This window comes from Nicotiana attenuata, unplaced genomic scaffold (genome assembly GCF_001879085.1).
Source record: "Nicotiana attenuata strain UT unplaced genomic scaffold, NIATTr2, whole genome shotgun sequence".
Taxonomy (NCBI): domain Eukaryota; kingdom Viridiplantae; phylum Streptophyta; class Magnoliopsida; order Solanales; family Solanaceae; genus Nicotiana; species Nicotiana attenuata.
In genome coordinates this window covers 1988114-1994243 of record NW_017670246.1, presented here as the reverse complement: position 1 = coordinate 1994243, position 6130 = coordinate 1988114, and the positions used below count along the sequence as shown (strand labels likewise).

Here is a 6130-nt window from a genome sequence, read left to right as displayed (position 1 = left end):
TCATTTTTATTAATATCCAAAAGACTACAGCAGTCTCTGATGACAATTTTTACTGTTGAAGAACCAAAACTTTCTCAAGAAAGAGGAAATGATAGCACACTAATGCCATTAAGNTAAAACTCCAATTTTGAGTAAATATGGCTGAGTTCAAGAAACAGTGTAAATCACATGGACTGAGTTCAAATAATATTTCAAACAGTGAGGAAAACAGTGTTCATAAAGAGTTCAAACAGTCGGCAATAAGCCCCAAATATGGCAATAAGCCCAAATCATAGTGAAAACAACAAGTCATTGCTAATATGCGGTAAAATATCATCCGGGCTGGACCAAGTCACAGTCCCCAATAGTAAATGACCCCGCGCTCGTCATGGAGCGCGTGTCTCATCTCAACATAGCACCAAGTTGTGCGAGTCCGGGGTTTTCAAACCCTCAGAACATCATTTAAAATCATTACTCACCTCTAGCCGGTCAAAGTCTAGCTCGCTATGCCTTTTCCCCTCGAATCGACCTCCTCGTGCGTCGAATCTGATCAAAACCACAAGGAATACATCACAATAGGCTAATGGGTCATAACCCAATCAAAAAGACTCGAAAAATATCAAAAATCACGAGGTTGGCAAAACCCGAGCCCCGGGCCCACTTGTCGAAAAATTATGAAATTCACATCTCCGGATTCCTCGTCTCTCCACGAATATATACATATCAAAATCATCAAAATCGGAGTTCAAATGCCCTTTCAAATCCCAAATTTTCATTTCAAAAACCAAGCCCTAGTTCTTCCAATTTTTACCCAAATTTCCAAGAATTAAAGGTTGATTCTTCAAAAAAAATGACGTTTCTAGGTCACGAGACTTACCTCCAATCGATTCCCGTCAAAATCCTCTTCAATTTCTACGAAAAAGCTCTTAAGGTGGTCAACAATGGAGGAAATAATGAATGGGGTCGCGGATGAAATAATATAAAAAGCCCCTCTGGACGCCCAGGTTTTACCTTACGCGAACGCGGTCAACACCCCCGCGTTCGCAATGAGCAAATTCCGTTGACCACAAATTACCTCTACGCGAACGCGACTTGAGGTCCGCGAACGCGATGCTCCCGCTCATCCTCTTACGCGAACGCGTTCAACCAACCGCGAACGCGATGCACAAACCAGGCAGGGCCCTAGGCCCTTTCTACGCGAACGCGAAGCAGCCCTCGCGAACGCGATGGTCCGCACAACTTCTCATCGCGAACGTGCTCCTGAGGCTGCGAACGCGAAGGTCTGCAACAGCTGGGCAAGAAAATCTACAATAACTTCCAAGTTCAAAACCTCCGCTAAGCCCTCTGAAATCACCCCGAGGTCCCCGGGACCTCAACCAAAGGCACCAACATACCCCAAAACATCATCCAAACTTGTTCCAATCATCAAAACACACCTAACAACACTGAAATCATCAATTCACATCGGATTCAAGCCTAAGTTCTTCAAGAACTTCCGAAACACACATTCGATCAAAAACCCAACCAAACGACGTCCGAATGACCTGAAATTTTGCACACACATCACAAATCGCATATCGAAGCTATAGCAACTCTCGAAATTCCATTCCGATCCTCGGATCAAAATCTCACCTGCCAACCGGAATTCGCCAAAATACTAACTTTGCCAATTCAAGCCTAATTCTACACCAGACCTCCAAATTCAATTCCGATCGCACTCCTAAGTCACAAATCACCTCCCGAAGCTAACCAAATCACCGGAAATCACATCCGAGCCCTATAACTCATAAGTCAATGTCCGGTTGACTTTTCCAACTTAAGCCTTCCTTAAAGAGACTAAGTGTCTCATTTCTTATCAAAACCAATCCGAATCAACTCTAACACACCACATACCGATAACGAAACATGAAGAAGCATAAAAAAATGGGGAAAACGGAGCGGTAACTCAAGTGACGACGGGCCGGGTCGTCACACCAACGACAAAGAAAGAGTAACCATCAAGATGCTAGCTTTGCATAATGTTATCTGTATTCTGGAAAACAATCTGCACAAATGGTTTGTAATCTAGTCCCATAACTCCCATAATAAGCCACCAATTTATTGGAATAAAAAACGCAGCAACAACAGCTGGTTGAGGAGCACAAAATTGTTCCTTTTCACAGCCTTCTTCTTCCAACTTAAACCACACAAACCAGCTGTAAACTCCTTTTTAAAACAGGCCCAAAATACTCCAAAAATATGTGAAAATCAGCAGCAAATAGTGGAAATCGACAATCCGCTGTTTCACATCGACATTACAAAAAAATCAAATTAGCATGAAGAAAATGAAATGTCACTTCCATTGTCCTCAAGATTGTGAACCAAAATGTAAATTTACAATATCAGGACACTTGATTACCTGAAAGATTGTACACACAAGCACAGAATTGGAAACAAATATGAAATCAAGCAGACAATCCCTAAGATTGATATCCTTTCAAGTATGACGCCATTAGATCAAAGGTGTGATAGAATTGCATCGTTGTTGTCTAAAAAAAAAGGGTAACATAATGAAGAATCTCTTTTTGGATACTGAAGAGGACTCATTTCCAGCCATTGAATTCATAGAGTGATAGAAGGAGTTATTGCATAGGTTTTGACAGTTAATTTTAGCTATAAACAGAAAGAACCCTCCATGATGAGATGACATTGATCAATATATAAAAATAAGTTTAATTCGGTTCTGATGCTTCTGAAGTTTTGAAGCATTGATCCTGATCTTAAACATGTTTTGGGTTGACAACAGAAATTGGCGCTCCAAACTGCTCAAGAATACCTCAAAAAATGAAGAATTAATACCACCAAAGAGAAGTAATGAAAATACATGTATTGCCATTGAAACTAAAAGGAAAGGGAAAAAGAAAAAATTTGTACATGACATTATCTACTTCTTAAGAAATGCGATGTAAGAAGTCCCGTTAATCCATGTTATAGCAAATCCTGACATATCTGTATTTACAATATTTTTTTAAATGTTAATTTTTATATAGAATAGAGAAATAGAGAAATATATTAAAAAAATAACAGAAAGTAAAACGTACCTATCCAAAGGTACAAATGTCTTATCAACAGCTATTGTCACCCTTGGTTAATGAATCTCAGCAACGAAAGTAGTAGTTAAACCTCAAAAAAGATACTGATTATCTTTCGAGTGTCAACTAAATTTCGAAAAACTTCTTTAAATACAACATTTGTAGCTTCAGTAGTTATTTGCCCATCGTCATCACAAACCAAAATTTTTAATCCCTTTCTGCTTGTCACCCGAGAAAGAGCAACATATAGTTGTCCATGTGTAAAAACTGGTTTCTTCAAAAATAATCTCACATGAGACAATGACTGTCCTTGACTTTTGTTGATTTTCATGGCAAAAGAAACGATGATTGGAAATTGTCTTCGCTGGAACTTAAATGGAATTCTAGCATCAGATGGAGTCAATGTCATTCTTGGAATAAACACTTTCTGTCCGGTCCTGCTAACACCTTGGCTTCAATAACTTGATTTCCATGTTTAGTTATGATCAACCTTGTTCCATTACATAATCATGCTGACTGATCAATATTTCTTAATAACATTACTGGAATACCAACCTTTAGAGTAAGAGCATGATTTGGAACTCCAGAACATTTAATTGTATTTACGACTTCAGGAGTGTGGACATTTTCCAGTGCTGAATAAGTATTGTCAGAGCTGCAGATTGTATCAGAACTTAAATATGATTTCTCATAACTTTGATTAAGAGAAATCATATATTCGTTGATTGATTCCACCATATCAAGAGTTGGAGTAAGAATGGCTCTTTGCTGGAGGTATCCTATATCATTGCAACGACTGTTGAAATCTGGATATGCACTTTCTACAATTGCAGATGTTGGATCAACGGATTGTTTTATCAAAAGATCATCTGGTATTTGGACTTTTTCATTGCCCTCAACAGAAGTACCAACTATACCATCGCCAAATGCCAAAATCCAATCTGAAAAAATTCTCAACTCATCTACATGTGTCCCTATTTCATTACCTTGCAATCTCATATTCTTTGTTAACTTTAAGAGTTGACAGTGAGGCCACAAATAAGAAGAATTGAGAGAAGCGTTAACAATATCTTGTCTACTACCTTTTGGAATGACTGGTAATATTTGTCTAAAGCACCACCAAGAACAATTGTTTTACCTCCAAATGGTCGGTGTAAATTGGATGCATCTTTAAACCTAAGAATATCTCTTAAAGTTTTATCAAGAGCTTCAAATCAATATCTATGCATCATGGGTGCCTCATCCCAAATAATCAACTTTTCCTTAATAATTAAATTTGCTAAAGGAGTACCTTGCTTGATATTACATGTTGAATCTTCAGTTACATTTAGAGGAATCACAAATCTTGAATGAGCTGTTCGACCACCTGGTAACAACAAAGATGCAATGCCGCTAGATGCAATAGTTAACACAATATCTCCTCTAGATCTTAAGGCAGAAGATAGAGTTCTCCAAATAAAAGTGTGACGACCCAACCCGTCGTCTCATGTATTACAGCCCCGTTTCCCCCATTTATTGCTCCTTCATGTTTTATTATCAGCAACGGGTGAGTTAGAGTTGAATTGAAGTGGTTTGAATAGGAAAATGAGACACTTAGTCTCTTTAAGGAAGGTTTGGTTTGGAAAAGTCAACTGAACGTTGACTTATTAGTTAGAAAGCTCGGATGTGAATTCCGGTGATTCGTTTAGCTTTGGGAGGTGATTTGTGACTTAGGAGTGCTATCGGAAGTGATTTTGGAGGTCCGGAGTAGAATTAGGCTTGAATTGGCAAAGTTGGCATTTTGGCGAATTCCGGTGGATAGGTGAGATTTTGATCCGAGGGTCGGAATGGAATTCCGAGAGTTGCAGTAGCTCCGTTAGGTGATTTTGGATATGTGTGCAAAATTTCAGGTCATTCGGAGGTGTTTTGGTCGAGTTTTTGATCGAATGCGTAATTCAGAAGTTCTTAAGAAACTTAGGCTTGAATTCGATGTGATTTGATGGTTTTAGCGTTGTTTGATGTATTTTGAGGATGGGTACAAGTTTGAATGAGGTTTTAGGATGTGTTGGTATTTTTGGTTGAGGTCTCGGGGGCCTCGGGGTGAATTCGAGTGATTAAACGAGAGCTTTTAAAGTTGCTTCAGGTCTGTTGCTGCTGTCATCTGGTATTTCCGCTTCTGCGGAAATGGACCGCAGAAGCGGTTCCACAGAAGTGGGTGAGGGGCCGCAGAAGTGGTCAGGCATGGACTAGTGTAATTTCCGCAAAAGCGGAAGGTGGCTCGCACCAGCGGGTCCGCATAAGCGGACACTGTACCGCAGAAGCGGACTTGAGGGAACCGCAGAAGCGGTGGTTGAATCACATAAGCGAATAGGTGGTTTTTAAGTGAAAACCACATAAGCGGATTTTTGGCCGCAGAAGCGGTCCCGCATAAGCGGTAGCGGGACCGCAGAAGCGAAATTCGCTGGTAACAGAAGGGTTTTAATATTATATTTCCTCCACGAGCAAGAGGTAGTTTCTACCATTTTTAAGCAACTTGGAGAGCTTTGGGCGAGGATTTTCGAGGGTTTTGAATGAGAATCGAGTGGACGTAAGTTCCTTGGCTTAATTACTCGAGTTTATGGTAAATTTATCATAGAAATCAGTAGAATTTCACCAAAAACGGGTCAAGCTAGGGCTTGGAAAGCTGTGATGTAAAAATAGAATTTGGAGGGTCAAACCAGCTCCGATTTTGGTAAATTTTATATGTACGGACTCGTGGTGAGACGAGGAATCAGGTGATGTAAATTTCGTAATTTTTCGAGAAGTGGGCCCGGGGCTCGGGTTTTGCCAACTTCGTGAATTTTGGTGCTTTTCGAGTCTTTTCGATTGGGTTATATTTCTTTAGCCTATTGTAACGTATTCGTTGTGGTTTTAATCAGATTCGGCGTGCGAAGAGGTTGATTCGAAAGGCAATGGCATAGCGAGCTAGATTTGTGGCCGGCTTGAGGTGAGTAATAGATGTAGATGATGACCTGAGGGTTTGAAACCCCGGTATATCACATTGTGATGCAGGCGAGACACGTACTCTATGACGAGTGCGGGGTCGATTGTGACTGGGGATT

General features: G+C 40.1%; 1 pseudogene; it reads right to left on the bottom strand.

Annotated features, from left to right (window-relative positions):
* Nucleotides 1-1984: 1984 nt before the first annotated feature.
* LOC109236595 lies at nt 1985-4516 on the bottom strand (annotated as a pseudogene).
* Nucleotides 4517-6130: the final 1614 nt, after the last annotated feature.